Here is a 16,085-nt window from a genome sequence, read left to right on the forward strand (position 1 = left end):
GGAAGGGTAAGCCAAAGGGTCGGTAATCAGGAGTCCAAGCAGAGGTTCAGGAATAAAGACAGGTTCAAGGCACAGGGAGCTGGGAGATCACGCCATAGGGATAGAATAACTCAGCAATGAGCCAGGGCTCTGACTGGGCTTTTATACCCAGTGGAGGACTGAGACCACTCCCCGGCTACCGAGGCAACCAGGTAGCCTCTCCATCAGGAGCCAATGGCGAAAGAGAGGCAGAGGGTGTGTGCTGGGAACCTCCCCCAGCAAGGATCACACCTGACACCAGTAACAGGCGCAGACGCACTACGCGCAGCCTGTCCACCACGCACGCACCCTCGTCGCGCATTGCGCGCATGCGTACCCGCAGTCCCAGTGCCAGGGGTCCTGCCAGGAAGGGGAACCCGTGCCCCCAGCCGCACATGGCCACCCCGAGGAGAGGTAAGCCCCCTAGTACCCTGACACTAAGTTGGCCCTCTATGTATGCATGTGAGAAAGGGACCTTAGATTGTAAGCTCCTTGAGGGTAGGGACTGATGTGAATGTGCAACTATGTAAAGTGCTGCGTAAATTGTCGGCGCAATATAAATACCTGTAATAAATAAGTAAATAATGGCCTACAAGGGCCTGAATATAATTCATTATTCAATAGCCGGGTTCAAATACCCTTTGTCAGTGGGGAGGGCTGTATTAATGTCAGCCTATTGCTTTGCTCTATATGGTGTAGGAGTATAATTGTATAGAGCTCCCTATTGACTAAGACAAAAATGCAGCAACCAATCAGAAAATGGCCTTCACCCATCAGACAAATTATGATTGGTTGCAGGGAGATAACCCGCGTCGTCTATGCCGTCTGCTCCATTGTCTCCCCGCTGTGTGCATCTGCCAAGTCCCGGCTGCTCTCATTTGGCCTGCAGCAAGCAAATATTAAAATACATTTTGTGATAAAGCATCAGCGTGAACTTAGAATGGAACACAGGCAGAATCCCTCATCTCTCCTGACTTTTTTTACACCATAGATTTTGTTAATTAAAATTGGCTGCATTGAAGTGCCAAACTCAAATTCGAAGGCGCGGTTTTTTTTCTCCCCTCCTTTTGAAGTACGCCGAGTTTCACGCCGGTCTCATCGCGGTCATGGATCAACTTCTAGAGCTACAACATTGATGGAGTAATAATGTAATGCACGCCGACTGCTGACATCTCACTCTCCACCTGTGTGAGTCACCTTCCAGCGGGAGAGAACACATTGCACAGCGTACTGTAATCATACACAGACTAGCAGGATTATTCACTAACGCATTCGTTTTTAGACAGATTTCTTTATTTATTATTTGGTTTTTATTTTTGATTGGCTTTTTGTAGTTCTATAAAAATTTTGAAAAGTTCTATTATATTTAAAAAAAATTATACACATATACACACACACACACATATATATATTTTATATATTATTATATTATTAAAAATTGTTAGAATATAAGTAACAATACTAATAATGTTTATAGGGTATTATTCATATGTGGATTATGTATGAATGTGAAGAACATAAGTGATGATTGATTTTCTATATATTCATTTGTTCAGTTCGGGAATATACGCAAGCAGACTAAAGTCCATGGTTTTGGTTGCTTGGAAAGAAGTAATACTTAAAGTTAGTTGCTGCACATATGTTATTCATCAATCATGATGGTAGAAATGGCTAGAACCTCCCACATTCCTAATTACTGAGGAAGGCTGTGAGAGTCGCTTTGCAGAATATTCTAAAGCAAAGTTTATGAAGTGTTTACAAACAATGAGTTATATCTCTTTACTGTAATATTTCTTGATTAAGTTATTCATATAAGAAAGACCATTGAATTATGTATAAATATTGATACATGCAACATTATATGGTTTATATGATAGGAGTGCATTTTAACTTATAGTTAAGACAAGGAAAAGGTGGGGAAATTTCTCCCATCCCCCTCACTCCTACTAGTGGTCTAAGGCCCCATTCACACTGAGCGTTCGTGCTGAACGGCTTTGAGCTACATTGCGCGATATTGAGCGACAATGCACATTTTATATTGCTACATAACGCGTTTTTTGGGCGGGACTTCGTCGCTGCTACATTGGGCTGTAACCAATCAACAGCGATCTTGATGTGACATAATTCTTTCCTTCCATTTTGCACTGCAAAAGTGACCCTTCTTTAGCGAGATATCGCGTGACGAAGTCACGATTGCACGATTTTGCGCGACACCATAAGAGTCTATTGGAGCCGAATCGTGTGACATCCGCTCAAAAAAGGGTCATGTACGAGCGACAAGCTACAGCGATGAGCTACAGGCGACATTGAGCTGTGAGGAGCTCCATTGAAATGCATTGGACAAGCTACATAGAGCGATATCGCGCGGAAATTTGCGCGATTTTGCGGCAGAAATCGTGCAATAAACCGCTCAGTGTGAATGGGGTGTTTCAGATTTCAGCTGAGGACTATATGTCCCAGAGCTGTTATGTTTTAAAATGGCTATTAATGGCAGAAGGGCGGGACATTCTCACAAAGGAAAAAGGGACCTATTCTCACATTCTGGGGCAGACACATATAGCGCAATATGTCGGTAATGCACGATTTTGCGCGACACCATAAGAGTCTATTGGAGCCGAATCGTGTGACATCCGCTCAAAAAAGGGTCATGTACGAGCGACAAGCTACAGCGATGAGCTACAGGCGACATTGAGCTGTGAGGAGCTCCATTGAAATGCATTGGACAAGCTACATAGAGCGATATCGCGCGGAAATTTGCGCGATTTTGCGGCAGAAATCGTGCAATAAACCGCTCAGTGTGAATGGGGTGTTTCAGATTTCAGCTGAGGACTATATGTCCCAGAGCTGTTATGTTTTAAAATGGCTATTAATGGCAGAAGGGCGGGACATTCTCACAAAGGAAAAAGGGACCTATTCTCACATTCTGGGGCAGACACATATACTAATGGTTTAAACTTTTACAAGAACTTATTTATACCTCTACATAACTTTCTATATTTTGTTTCATGCCATTTATCTTGTAATCATTTGTAACTTTGTAATTAAACACATTTTTGAGTTTTATGCAAGAACGGAAGCTATTTTCTCTTTTGAACGCCTTCCACCCTATATCTTCAAGACAAAAGAATATTGTATTAAAAAATCATATATGATTGCTATTCAGTTCAATTTAGACTCAAATGACTCATGAGGACTCATGCACATGGGCACCTACACCCACACGACATACATTCAGCCACATGTTCCCCGCCAGGGAGCCATAGGTGCTTCATACAGCCTCCCATATAAGTCAATGGCTGTACATGTCTATAAGCGGGTATATGCCGGTACTTCCACACACACATTCATGCACATGGACATAAAACCCTGCTCGCTATACAGCAGGGGTGGCCAACTCCGGCCCTCCAGCTGTACTTTAAATACAAATGCCATCATGTCTGTGCTTCTGGGAGTCATGCCTATGGCTTCCAGAGTCTTGCAATGCCTCATGGGATTTGTAGTACCACAAAAGCTGAAGGGCCAGATTTTCCCACCCAAAGAGCTTTGCAATATAAGGAGGACATTACAGTTACAAATAAAGGGATGCACCGATACCGATACTAGTTATGGTGCCGATACCGAGTATTGTCACAGCCCGCTAGTAGTTAATAGTAGGTGAATAGGATCTCAACTGCGGATGCTAGGGAACTCGGTAGAGGACTCTGTACGGCGCTCAGTCACGAACCCCAGGCGTCGCTCTCAATCATATGCGGAGAGTTTGGGGTTCTTGCATCATGAGCCGTACAGGAGAAAAATGAGAGTGGGAATGCAGATGGAGTAATCGAGACCTAACCCTGGATGAAATCACCAAGGGTCTTAAGATGGGGTTGCATGCACCCTGTTGTACAGAGGTGGAGACTGGCCAACCGTTATAAGTGGAACGTTTCCCGGTACTTGTAGGTATAGGTGGTGCCGAGGTACTGACGTGCACCTATACTTATATGAGATAGGTGGTAGACAGTCCAGTGCTATACAGATACAGTTGTTATCGATGGAAACCCCTAGGCAGTCCATACAAGTGAATCCCCTATAGGTTTAAGGTACTTGCGCTTTGGTGCAGAGCAGTAGTGACAAGGGTCACTCTTTCCAGCAGCAGGGTAGTCCTCCTTTAGATCCTGGCGAGAGAGTCTCTTCATAGAACGAGGTTCCAGGGTGTTTGGGCATGAGAAACCCAATAGTGAACACCCTGCATCAATCGGTTGGGGTTTAAATAAGCCGTGACGTCACGCGGCCGCGGCGCACTTCCGCGTTCCAGCGTGGAGCGCACCCTACGACCCCGGAAGTAGGCGGGAGCGCTCTGCGGCTTCTCCCGCGGCTGCGTTCCATGCTGGCACGCTCACGTGACGTGGGCCGGCCAGGAGGAACGTCACAAGTATTTGGGCGAGTACTGGTACTCGCCCAAATGCTCCTGATACTTATCCCGATACTGGAACTTCCGGTATAAGGAAGCCAAGCGGGGAGTCATTACACTCCGCCCGGCTTCCTTATTGGCCGGGAAACTGGCTCCATACTCTCTCGTCACCAGGGAGCATGGAGCTTGCTTCCGGGCAATGAGGAAGCTGGAGGGGCGGGTAATGAATGATTGGTCAGGAAGCCGGCTCCATGCTCCCTCGTCATGGAGCCAGCTTCCCAGCCATTTAGGAAGCCGGGCGGCGTGTAATGACTTTCCGCCCCGCTTACTGATTGGTTGGGAAGCTGGCCAATCAGGAAGCCGGCCGGCAAGTCATCACACGCTGCCCAGGTTCCTTAATGGGACTTCCGGTATCAGTATTGGCAAGTACCGGAAAAAACATATCAGTACTCATACTCGATACCAAAAAAAGGGTATCGGTGCATCCCTAGCTACAATACAAATCAAGACAAGATGGTGAGGAGGGCCCTGCCCTTGAGAGCTTACAATCTAATTATTGGCACAGACTAGCAGGATTACTCAGTACAACTTCAATTTTTTGCCAGATTTGATTTCTTCTTTGATCGCATCTGTGATTTCTCTTTTCTGATTGTCCGCACACCTTCTATGGGGGTTTTTTTTTTTAGTTTTTTTTTTCAGTTAAATCCAAATTTTTTATACAAAAAAGATTCTTGTAGGGGGTTAAAAATCCTATTTGATTACTATTCAGTCAAATTTAGAATCAATCTCAAATGACACATACAGTACAAGGACAGCAAAACAACATTTCCCACATCACGTACATTAAAACACCTTCAAAAGCAACAGGCTAATTCCCAGCTTACCTAAATGCGTCTATTTCAGTCTGACTTGAAAAACAAAATGATTAAAAGTAACTCGGTACACAGCTTGTTTTTCTTCAATTGAAGTGAAATCAAATCAATTCAATTCTGATTCATTCCAATGGGATGTATGAATGGACTTAATCATGGATACCCTAAAGTGGACCTTGCATCAGATATACTGTAATTTGTATGTGAAGTGCATACGTATACACATGAAAAAATACTGAATATCTGATACAGTATTACTGCCATATATTTTAATCACCTCTCCTAACCTCCAAAGAGAACATATTTAATTTTAAATGTTTGTTTACCTAATGAATGTAAAATGATTTCATATCAGCATGCAGAGCTGCATGCTGAGATAATTTTTAGTAAAAGGGGTCTGCTTTAAATGAGAACTATGAGGTGAGTGCTTTTCACTCATCCTCATAGTTGTAGCCGACCTGTGACAATGAGACTATTCACAGGTCGGCTCAGTAGATCGGGAGGTGAGCGAACACATACCGGCGTCCTCTCACCTCTTGATCCTGTCACGGCTCTTTGCGTGACAGGGGAGGGGCTGGATTCCCCCCTCCGATCCGCCAGCGCTTACTGGCGGAATGGACGGGGGAGGGGGCGGGTACAGCTGGCTCTGCCTCTAGATAGGCAGAGCCAGCTGTCAGTCACGCAGCTGGGAGGATCCCAACATAATTGTCGGGCTCCGCTTCAGCTGCGACGTCTCAGTATACCGCGAGCAGCAGCTTGCGTTATACTGCGGTGTCTCAGTATACCGCAGGCTACAGCTCGCGGTATACTGAGCCTAGGGTGACGGGAGGACGCTAGTTTGTGTCCTCCCGTTACCCTAAGGAGAACTATGGGGAAAAGCCCTGACCCCATAGTTCTCCTTTAACGGCTTGGGGGGGCGTGATTTTAGTGAGTTCCCAGAGTTAGACTTTAGTTATTTTAAATGTGAGAATTAGACCCTTTTTTTATTGTTATTATTATTTTATTGCTGTTATTATTATTTTTTTATTGCCATTACTTTTGTTGCTGTTGTTGTTTTTTTATTGTTATTACTACTTTTTTTATTTATGTATTTGTTTTTATTATTTTTTGTATCCTTATCAGGCAACAGAAAGGGGCGGAGAGCATGTATGTTTATAGAAAAGGAAAAGAACATTTTACTTTAGACAGGAAGTGGTTTCTCTTTCTATCAGATTTGATTTCTGAATAGGGAGTGTTATGCACAGTAAATTGATGTAGAGAGATGACTAAGGCAGGTTACTTTACCTGGGAAAATCCTGCTGCTTTCAAGAACCCTCCACATTACACGGCTGCGCTCTTCGCGGCTCGGCGTATATGAAAGGAGTAAAATGAGCTTTGTGGAGATTTTCGCACTACGACGTGCTTTCCCGGCACTTCAGCCACTGAAGAGTTTTTAGCTCAGCCCGACATTAACAAACAACCTTTCTCCGCTTTTATTAAAATAACTGTGTATGTGAGACAACAAGTATCCATTGTTCTCTGAAGGAGCCAGCCAGGAGTACTTAGAGCTGTGAGATGGCATGAATAGATATTATGCGCCTTATTTGTTTCCTGTCTGCGGAATCTATTTAATTACCCGCTCCCAGTGCATTTAAATTTGATTTAAATCAGAGATGAACCAGTAATGAAAAATGCTCTCCGCTGGCGATTTGCACGTTTTACGTCCAAAACCCACTTGGTCATGGCAAGAGTTCACTCAGTAGGCCATGTTTTAATGCTTCTGTCTTCCCCGATTCCTTTTTTCTCCCCTCATTTACATTTCAAATGTACATTCACATACTTGATATGATATATGATATGATATCATCATTGGGGTCTCTGTGCTTCTCTAATGAAATGCAGGCAGATCATGGCTGGTGGAAGGAGCCGGCACGATGCTGTACATAGTTACATAGTATTCAAGGTTGAATAAAGACACAGGTCCATCAAGTTCAACCCATTGTCTATGATGCATGTGATACTGTGTGTGTATGAGTCCATGTTCTTAAGTGCACCTGTACCCCTGTATGTTATGGTCCCTGAGGAAATCGTCTAAATGTTTTTTGAATGACACATATGTGACATCACAGCGTACTGCCTCAGTATTACTTTGAGGAGCCCTCAGTCGTGATGCAAGCAGTAGGCTGGCTTCTGGAAGTTATGCAAATATCAATATGTTTTGATGGGTCGATGTCAGTCTGTGTCAGGGTACCATGCACGGGCATCCCCACACCACATACAGGTACCCACACAGAATGACCAAATTAAAATGACCACACTGGATGAGGTTATGCACAAGGTTTATTTGCTACACAGCAAACAAACTACAAACCCCCTGAGGTTTAGCAGTGAAGTAACAAAAACCACGGTTGGGACAAACATACACCTACAGCCAGGGGGGAACAGCAACAAGGAGGGGTAACAGGACTGCAGATAGACAGCAGGCCTCAGGATACAGGAAGAGTGTTCAGGTTCAAGCCGGGTTGTTAACAGGAGGGCAGCAGCACAGTACAGGAACAGGATCCAAGAAGAGTGGTCGGGTAACAAGCCGGGTCGGTGACAGGTTTGCAGATAGGTAGCAGGGTTCAGGAAGCAGGGTTCAGGAAGCAGGGTTCAGGAAGCAGGGTTCAGGTTCCAAGGCACAGGACATGGGAGTCAGTCAGGTGCAGGCGACGCAATACTGAGCCAGCTTCCTGACTGCAGGGAGGGCTTAAATACCTACCAGGTGATGGAATGATCACTTACAGCTAGGGCACACCCGCAGGTGAGTACTGGAGCTGCAGGTTCCTGACAGTTCCTGGCTGCTGGAGACACCCGCAGGCGAGCACAGGAACTGCAGGACCTGGCTCCAGCGCTACCTGGGGGTGCTCTGGATCCTGACAGTCTGCCTGGAGGAGTAGGTGTTCCTAGGTAGACTGCAGTTGCATGCAGACAACCCTAGGTAACGCTTAGATGTGATGGCTCACTCCATGATTGACAGAACTGAAATCCAATGAATGAATGGGGTGGGCTAGGGACAGTAAATCTGAAGTAGATAGGGGCTAGATAATGCTGGACATCCACTGGCCAGGAAATCAGGCGGGCTCTATCTGACTTGCTGCAGCCTCTAATGCACATTATGAGAAGCTCCCAGTGTGCAGTAAAATCAGAGGAGGCAATTTCAGTCCAGGAGAGGAGCCGGTACAACTGTGCAAGACTGAAGGGAAGGCCGGAGGTCGGATAAAAGACTGAAGGGTCACTAAACCCAATAAAAATAAATATATATATACATACAGTATATTCCATACCAGCATTTTGAGTCATCCGTGCCCCTTCTAATGGCATCTGTAGACAGCATATCTACTAACATATATTTAAAATCTTCCTTGCTGCAACTCCGGCTAGGAGGAAGATGGCTACCTTTGCTCTACATTCAGATTATTTTTTCTTTGAGCAACCCAAGTGCCAATTTGCTGAATCTTGCAGCCGGATGTGGCTTCAGCCAGCAATGGTAATATCAAGGTCAAGGAGCCCCATCAAGATTTTGCTGTGGGCCTTTTTCAATTTGTAGCTACGCCATGCGTTGTGAACACATTTTGTCACAATTATAAACAATGTTGCAGGAAAACCTACCTGTAGTGATCAAAATGAGTCAATGGGGAAGGTGAAATCAAGGTACACTATATTGCCAAAAGTATTGGGACACCTGCTTTTGAAATGAACTTTAATGGCATCCCAGTCTTAGTCTGTAGGGTTGAATATTGAGTTGGCTCCGCCCTTTGCAGCTAGAAAAGCTTTAACTCTTCTGGGAAGGCGTCCACAAGGTTTAGGAGTGTGTCTATGGGAATGTTTGAGCATTTGTGAGGTCAGGTACTGATGTTGGATGAGAAGGCCGGGCTCGCAGTCTCCGCTCTAATTCATCCCAAAGGTGCTCTATCGGGTGGAGGTCAGGACTTCTGGAGGGTGGCTACTTTTATTCACCATGGTCCCTGTGTGTGTTGTAAAGTAGTCACCACTCCAAGCTCACTCCCAGGATGGACTACAATCTCAATACAAATTAGTAAAACAAACATGAGCTTGGAGCGTTGACTACTTTATAACACACACAGGGACCATGGGGAACAAAAGTAGCCCCCCTCCAGAAGGAAGGACAGTGTCAGCACCAATTCAGAGATGATTAGAGGATCTACATCCGAGTGATACACAAATAAGGTCCAGTATTGTGAAGGTACTTGAATGCATTTTTAAGATTTAATTCCTGAATTTATTGTCACATTAATGGCACCCCAAATGCGGCCGAGCTAATACGGTGAGGGCAATTTATCGAAACTGGAGCAGACAGAATCTGGAACAGCTGTGCACGGCAACCAGTCAGCTTCTATCTTTCATTTGCAAAGTTTAACTGAACAAACTGAGAGATGCTGATTGGTTGCCGTGGGTAACTGCTACAGATTTTGTCTGCTCCAGTTTTGATAAATTCTAGACATGAAAGCTGCGGAAAAATTTGGTTCGGTTTGGATATTTCATTATTTCAGGATTCGGATACGAAATTCAATTCGGTTCAGGTTTCCGATTCTGACGAAATCCAAATTTTTGTTAGTTTCGGATGAGTTTACTAATATTCATTGCGAATACCACAGAAAACCATATACAGATATTAATACTAACGTTGAAGACCCGATTAGCATTCAGGATCTGAATTTCATTCGGGAGCTCCCTAATGCCATTGGGAAATTCGGATCCTGAAAGCCATTCGGGTCTGGGAGCTTTAGTATTATATGTATATACTGTATATGGCTCCCATGTTGCCGTAACGAAGATTCGTGTTCAGACCCATTCGGATGCATTAACCAGAAAAACATCTGATTGGCCAGAAAAGTCTCATGTCTGATTCAGTTTTGTTTTTGAACAAAATTCGGACGGGATCCAAAATCCGGAAACGGAAATTTGGATTCGGACACATTCGGATCCATTGGGATTCGGAAATTCGGATGTGTCAGAATTTTCGGAAAATTCATCTGAATTTTGATTCGGAACGAAATTAATCGCACGTCTAATAAATTCCCCTGGTGTTTTCTCACGCGTTCATGCATGTGAACGCACACAAACACATGGGCATGTTGCAAGATTTGTGACTTACCATTTTCCTGCAGTCCAGGGACCCAATGGGTGTCAATGAGGCTGCGAAGACATGTGTCACCGTGACGCACATTCCTGCAACGCCTCGGTGTGAAAAGATTTTTTTAATAGTTTAAAAATATTGTAGATGCCAAATTCACAAATTTTGCTGCAAATTTGATTTAGTCAAATTTCACTGCGCTCATCCCTAGTATTGACGGGAATACGGGATCCCTGTAGCAGGCAGTCACCTGATCCGTGCCAGGGCAAATCCTGGAGGCATCTGAGGGACTGACATTAGGCAGAGTTGCAGTCACTCAGCAGTTCTATCTGCATGGTTATCCACTCCACCCGCTGAGATCACATGGCCAATGCCTTGACGGAGGAACCTCATTATTACAGGGAGGGGTTTAACATTTCAGAAGTCGAGCTTTTTGCTTTTGAAAATATGTCCGCCTTTGTTTTCGGTACAGATCCACTTTAAGAGACCCAGGGCGTTTATGTGTTCTTTCATCTCCCGGTTAATACTGATATTTAGCAAAACAAGCACATTGCCATGCACCGGGTTCTGTTGCTCATTCAGCTTTTGTTCTACTCTGTGCGGGTTTATTATTCATACTAAGTGCATTGAGCTTGGTATTAAGGAAATCGTAGCTGCAAGCACCAACATTTCTTTTCTCAGTTGCTCTATAAATCTCCTGACTTCAAATAATCTCCCTGTGAATGTTCATTATGCATCGTGGTACACGGCCTTCCAATGCAAATCTTCCCATAAAACCTTTCCTTGATAACCAATACTTTTATTTCTCTGTTTTCTGAAAGAAATGAAGTTTAATCCCCGAGCATAAACAAGTGATCAGACCAAGTTGTGTTCCTGCAATGAGAATGTGAATGTCTTCCAATTGGAAAGGTCTGCTATTCTAGGTGTGTTTTAAAAGAGCAGCACGGTCATCGATCTCTCAATGATGACATTTGTTTTTTAAAAGTAAAGCGTGTAAAATTAAATAAAGAGATATACAGTATTTCAGGAGTAAAGGTGCCCATACACTGCACGATTATCGTACGATAATCGTATGCGATCGGTTTTTCGTACGATAATCGAGCAGTGTGAACGGAGACGTGCGACCGTTTCTACTGTACGGTCGCACGTCTTCTGTCGAACCAGCATGTTCGAAAACCAGCCGGGAATCGTACGATTCTCGGCTGGTTAGAACGGTGCTCAGAAGACAAATGCCGAACGGGCCGGTGTGCGCACGCGCACACTGCCGTTCAGTATTGCGGTCATCGGAAGCCCGCCCCTCAGGGGGGCGGGCTTGCGATGATCGAGAGTGCGATCTGCCTGTCCAAGATAGGCAGATCGTACGTTTTTTTAATCCCTGTACAACCATCGCAAGACTAAAGTCTTGCGATGGTTGTAGAGTGTATGGCCACCTTAATACATCTTTTTGATCATTTTTGGCTGAAAAATCCCAGCTGTCACTCATTGAGGGGAATTTATCAAAGCTGGATCAGACTAAATCTGGAGCAGTTGTCCGCGGCAACCAATCACCATCTCTTCAGTTTGCTCAGTTAAGATTTGAATGAGAGACAAAGAAGCTGGTTGGCTGCAGTGCAAATCTGCTCCAGATTTTGTCTGCTCCAGTTTTGATAAATTCCCCCCATTCTCTTTAAAGATAAACTCTGTGCAAATAAAAAAAAGTACCCTTCCAGTGGGGCTACCCTCACACTACAAGGGTTAAGTGCTTGTTTCAACTCAAATAAGGCTGTTTTACTTACCTGATCTAGGCTCCCATGAAGGTCAGCGCTCAACTATCTTCCCCTCCATTCTGGCTATGGAATGTCCCACATGGTCCTCGCGCAGTGGTGGCACAAAGGGGGTGCGGCCCGCACCCTGGTGACACCATTGGAGGGGTGACACCAAAATTACTGACAGTCATTTTGGTGTCGCCCCCCCCCCCCCCCCTCTGAAAAGTCGGGCACTCGGTCAAGGAACGAGAGCCCAACAGTTGCTCGAGAGAGAGAGAGGAGGGGACCTGGCGGCATACCTTATCCCGCCGGGTGACGTACCCTCCTCTCTCTGCCGGCGTCGATCACCATGTGCTCGATGACGTCACGCACATGCGCGATGATGTCATTGCGGGGTGTCACCCAGTACCCACACTGGGTGTCACTCCGCCTCGGGACACCTCTGTCCTCGCGTATAATGCAAGTCCAGCATGGCCAGCTGTACCCGCCCCCTCCCCCCGTCCATACCGCCAGTCAGCGCTGGAGGATCGGAGCGAGGAGGGGGGAATCCAGCCCCTCCCCTGTCACGGCAGAGAGCTGTGACAGGATCGAGAAGTGAGCGAACGCCGGTATGTGTTCGCTCACTTCCTCATCTACTGAGCTGACCTGTGACAGTCTCATTGACAGACACTGTGAAGGTTAAAGAAGAACTATGAGGTGAGTGCTTTTCACTCATCTCATAGTTCTCCTTTAACCTTCACAGTGTGGGGTAGCCCCACTGCAAGGGTATGTTTTTTTTTTTGCCTGGGGTTCTTCTTTAAGCTGTGAGGACACTTATAGTGAACACAAATGATCAAGGTAGTGTGGTAAGTAAAGAATTCAGTTATGACCCAGGCCCGGTTCACACCTGCGCGTCCCATCCATGTGCACCTTTGCGCACATATGTGTGCCGCTTTTGCCACGGGTCCCCATTGATTTCAATGGGTTTATATATGCACAACAAACACTGCAAAAAAATTCACATAGTATTTTGTGGGCAGAGCAAAACCACCCGTCTTGCTGGCGGCGCCTGGGGTGCCATTAAGAATGCATGGCACCGCAACCCCATTGCATATTTGTGTGCGTTTCCGTGAACGTGTGCCGACCACATACGTGCAGGAGTGCATCAGGCCTCACACGCTTTGGCTTAAAAGGAAACTACAATGGCTCTTGGCTAATTGTATCAATTTTTTTCTTTCGTTCTTATTTTTATGTGAATTTTTTTTTTATAGGTAAATTTTGTTTACTGCTTTTTTGCATTTCGTGTTTAAAAAAATGTGCTGTACTACAAAAGCAGGGAGCTTGTATTGTGCTCATAGAACATGTACAGCTATTTAAAAAGGGAAGCCTAGCAACGTTGGCTCAATTTATAAAACAGAACTAAAGTTTTTTTTTTCTTTTACTTTTTTTATGCAAATATTCTTAAATTGCAAGTTACAAATTGTGCATGTACCTCAGGCGGCATCTCTTTGGGTCACTTGAGAGGGTGGCTGCACAATGTTTACTGCCTCTTTCCTGCCAGAGCATCCCAGGTTGCTAAGAGCCAGGCAGGGAGATGTGTAAGGATCATACACATCACCCCGCTCAGCTCTTAGCAACGTGGGATGCTCTAGCCAGTGTCCCACCCAGTGACTTCACTGGTTGCCAGGAGCTGGGCGGGATGCCGAGCTAGCCGGGAAATGCAGAGCCTACAGAGGGCAGCGTCACTCCACCACCACCACCATAATCCGCCTGGACACCTCAGGTGGCAGAAAGGCTAGGAACACCATTGTATATTGCCATGAGAGGAAGCTGTTGAAAGCTTATGACCTCTGGGCTCTTCAGCCAGCAGAACTGAAATAAAAATGTTATAGAGAATCCTAGGTCCTGCATTGTGCCTTCACAGCAGCTGGGAGACCCTCCTGGTAAAGCCACAAGGCATATGGCGTGCATCCATGCTCTATTTTTAATTTGCAATCTTTGAGTGTTTTTCTTTTACATTAAAAAAAGTTCTGCTCTAACTTTCTCTCTGTAACAGAGAATTCATACAGTTCATGACCTAGAGATAGGGCAGGTGTTTCTCTCCTCTGCCTTTGTTCAGTTGTGTGCATAGATGTGAGAAGCAAGAGGTTAAATTATGCTAGGCTTATCTATGTACAAGAATACGCTGCTCTGCATAATGTCATGACGTTCCGCACATTGTAGTTTTTGACGAATGAAGACTGCACGCAATTATATGGGAAAAAGAAAAAAACAACAACTGCGTGTACCGTACTGTAATCATTCGGTCACATTGTGACTTTGTTTATGTCTAATTAAATATTTTGGGAAAAAAAAATTATGCTAGGCTATTTCCCAGATAGCAAGCAATTGAGCTGCAAGTTTGAAAATAAAACTTTATTCAGATTTTTTTTTTATTCATCCTGGCCATAATTTAAAAAAAGGAAAGGGACAACAGAAGGCAGTGGGCAGGACTAGGTGTGGACATGTGCTGAATGACAAGCTACACCCCTTGCAACATCTTCTACTGTAATCGCACTGAAGTGCAATCATGCACAGCCTGCATGAGAGGGGCAACTTTGCTCCTTTGAATTTGGGAAAGTTCAGAATTGTTGCCACTCCATCACAGGAAGATGCATTAGGTGACTTCACTGTTAGAATCAACAGGTAGTTGTGGGTATTTCCAGGGGACTAAGAGAAAACTATATGTGCAGATGCAATTATAATTAAGTGCTGCAGCATATATATTTTTGTTATTTAAAAGGAGCCCATAGTTCTACTTTAAGATATCTTATTGAATTGAATTAGTTTATCTGAATAGGGAATTTAATTCTTATTAGCCATTAGAGTGTTTCGTTGCCTTTTAATTAAAGCCCAACTCCAGCCTTAATTTTTAATTGTACCAAAAATATATTGCCTAACAGCTACTGGAAAATAAATAGTTACTCCATCTCTGGCATTGTCCCTAATAGACTCATCACTCTGTAATCTAGGGACACTCCTCTTCCAGGATGAATGGCTCCTGCACCATTCCACCCATTTACTGTGAGCCCTGGACATGTTTCTTGGGGGCATGTGACCAAGCTTTCCTGGGCTCACAGGTGAATTCTGCAGAGAACAGTGAACAGCATTCAGGACCCAGCCACTACCAGAGGAAGAAGACATCACTTGACTAGACTACTAACTTGGAGATTGGAGTACCTAGGGGTAAAAGGAGGATTTATGCTTTTCAACATAGCGGCCTGAATCGTCTTTTTAAATTGTCAATTAAAAGCGGACAGTATGTGCCGTCGTTGTCAGTCCCCGTCCCAAAGCTGCCGTGAAGGACATCTTACATTTTAAACTCACAAAATGTCAGACCTGCAAACCTGTCACCTAACTTTGATTATCAAGAATGTCACTTAGAATAATTTATCGCGGCTGTCACAGAAGAAGAGCGCTTAAAGCGGACCTTGCACTTCAGGCAATATCCACTTATTTGATGTAGCCCCTCTTCCTTAAACACTGCAACAAGTAGGTAGGGGGGATAGTTAGGTAATATACTTACCTTTCTACAACTACTGTGGCGCAGGGATTGATGTCATCCTCCTGCTGACAAGATCCCTGGGAATGCTGAATAGCCCAAATCTTGCAAGAAGAACCTGCGGCACCATGCAGAATATTCTTCGATATTTGGACTACTCAATATTGTCTGAGATCTGGCCAGAAGGGGGATGACAGCTCCCTTGCCTAGGTGCCACAAAAAAAAGCCAGGGAAAGGTAACCCCTACAGTTTTTTTGCATTGTTTTCCTGCATTTTAAGGAGAGGGAGCTCCTGAAATAAGTAGACTTTGTCACTAGTCTGCTTTGAATTGCCCTGAATGTCTGCCGACAGCTCAACCTCCTTCATCCAGCAAGGTATACACACCCACCCATACTAGTTTTCCGTCTCCATGCTGCTTTTGAAG

The sequence above is a fragment of the Nanorana parkeri genome, unplaced genomic scaffold, assembly GCF_000935625.1.
Source record: "Nanorana parkeri isolate BGI_ZX_2015 unplaced genomic scaffold, ASM93562v1 scaffold31, whole genome shotgun sequence".
NCBI classification, from domain to species: Eukaryota; Metazoa; Chordata; class Amphibia; order Anura; family Dicroglossidae; genus Nanorana; species Nanorana parkeri.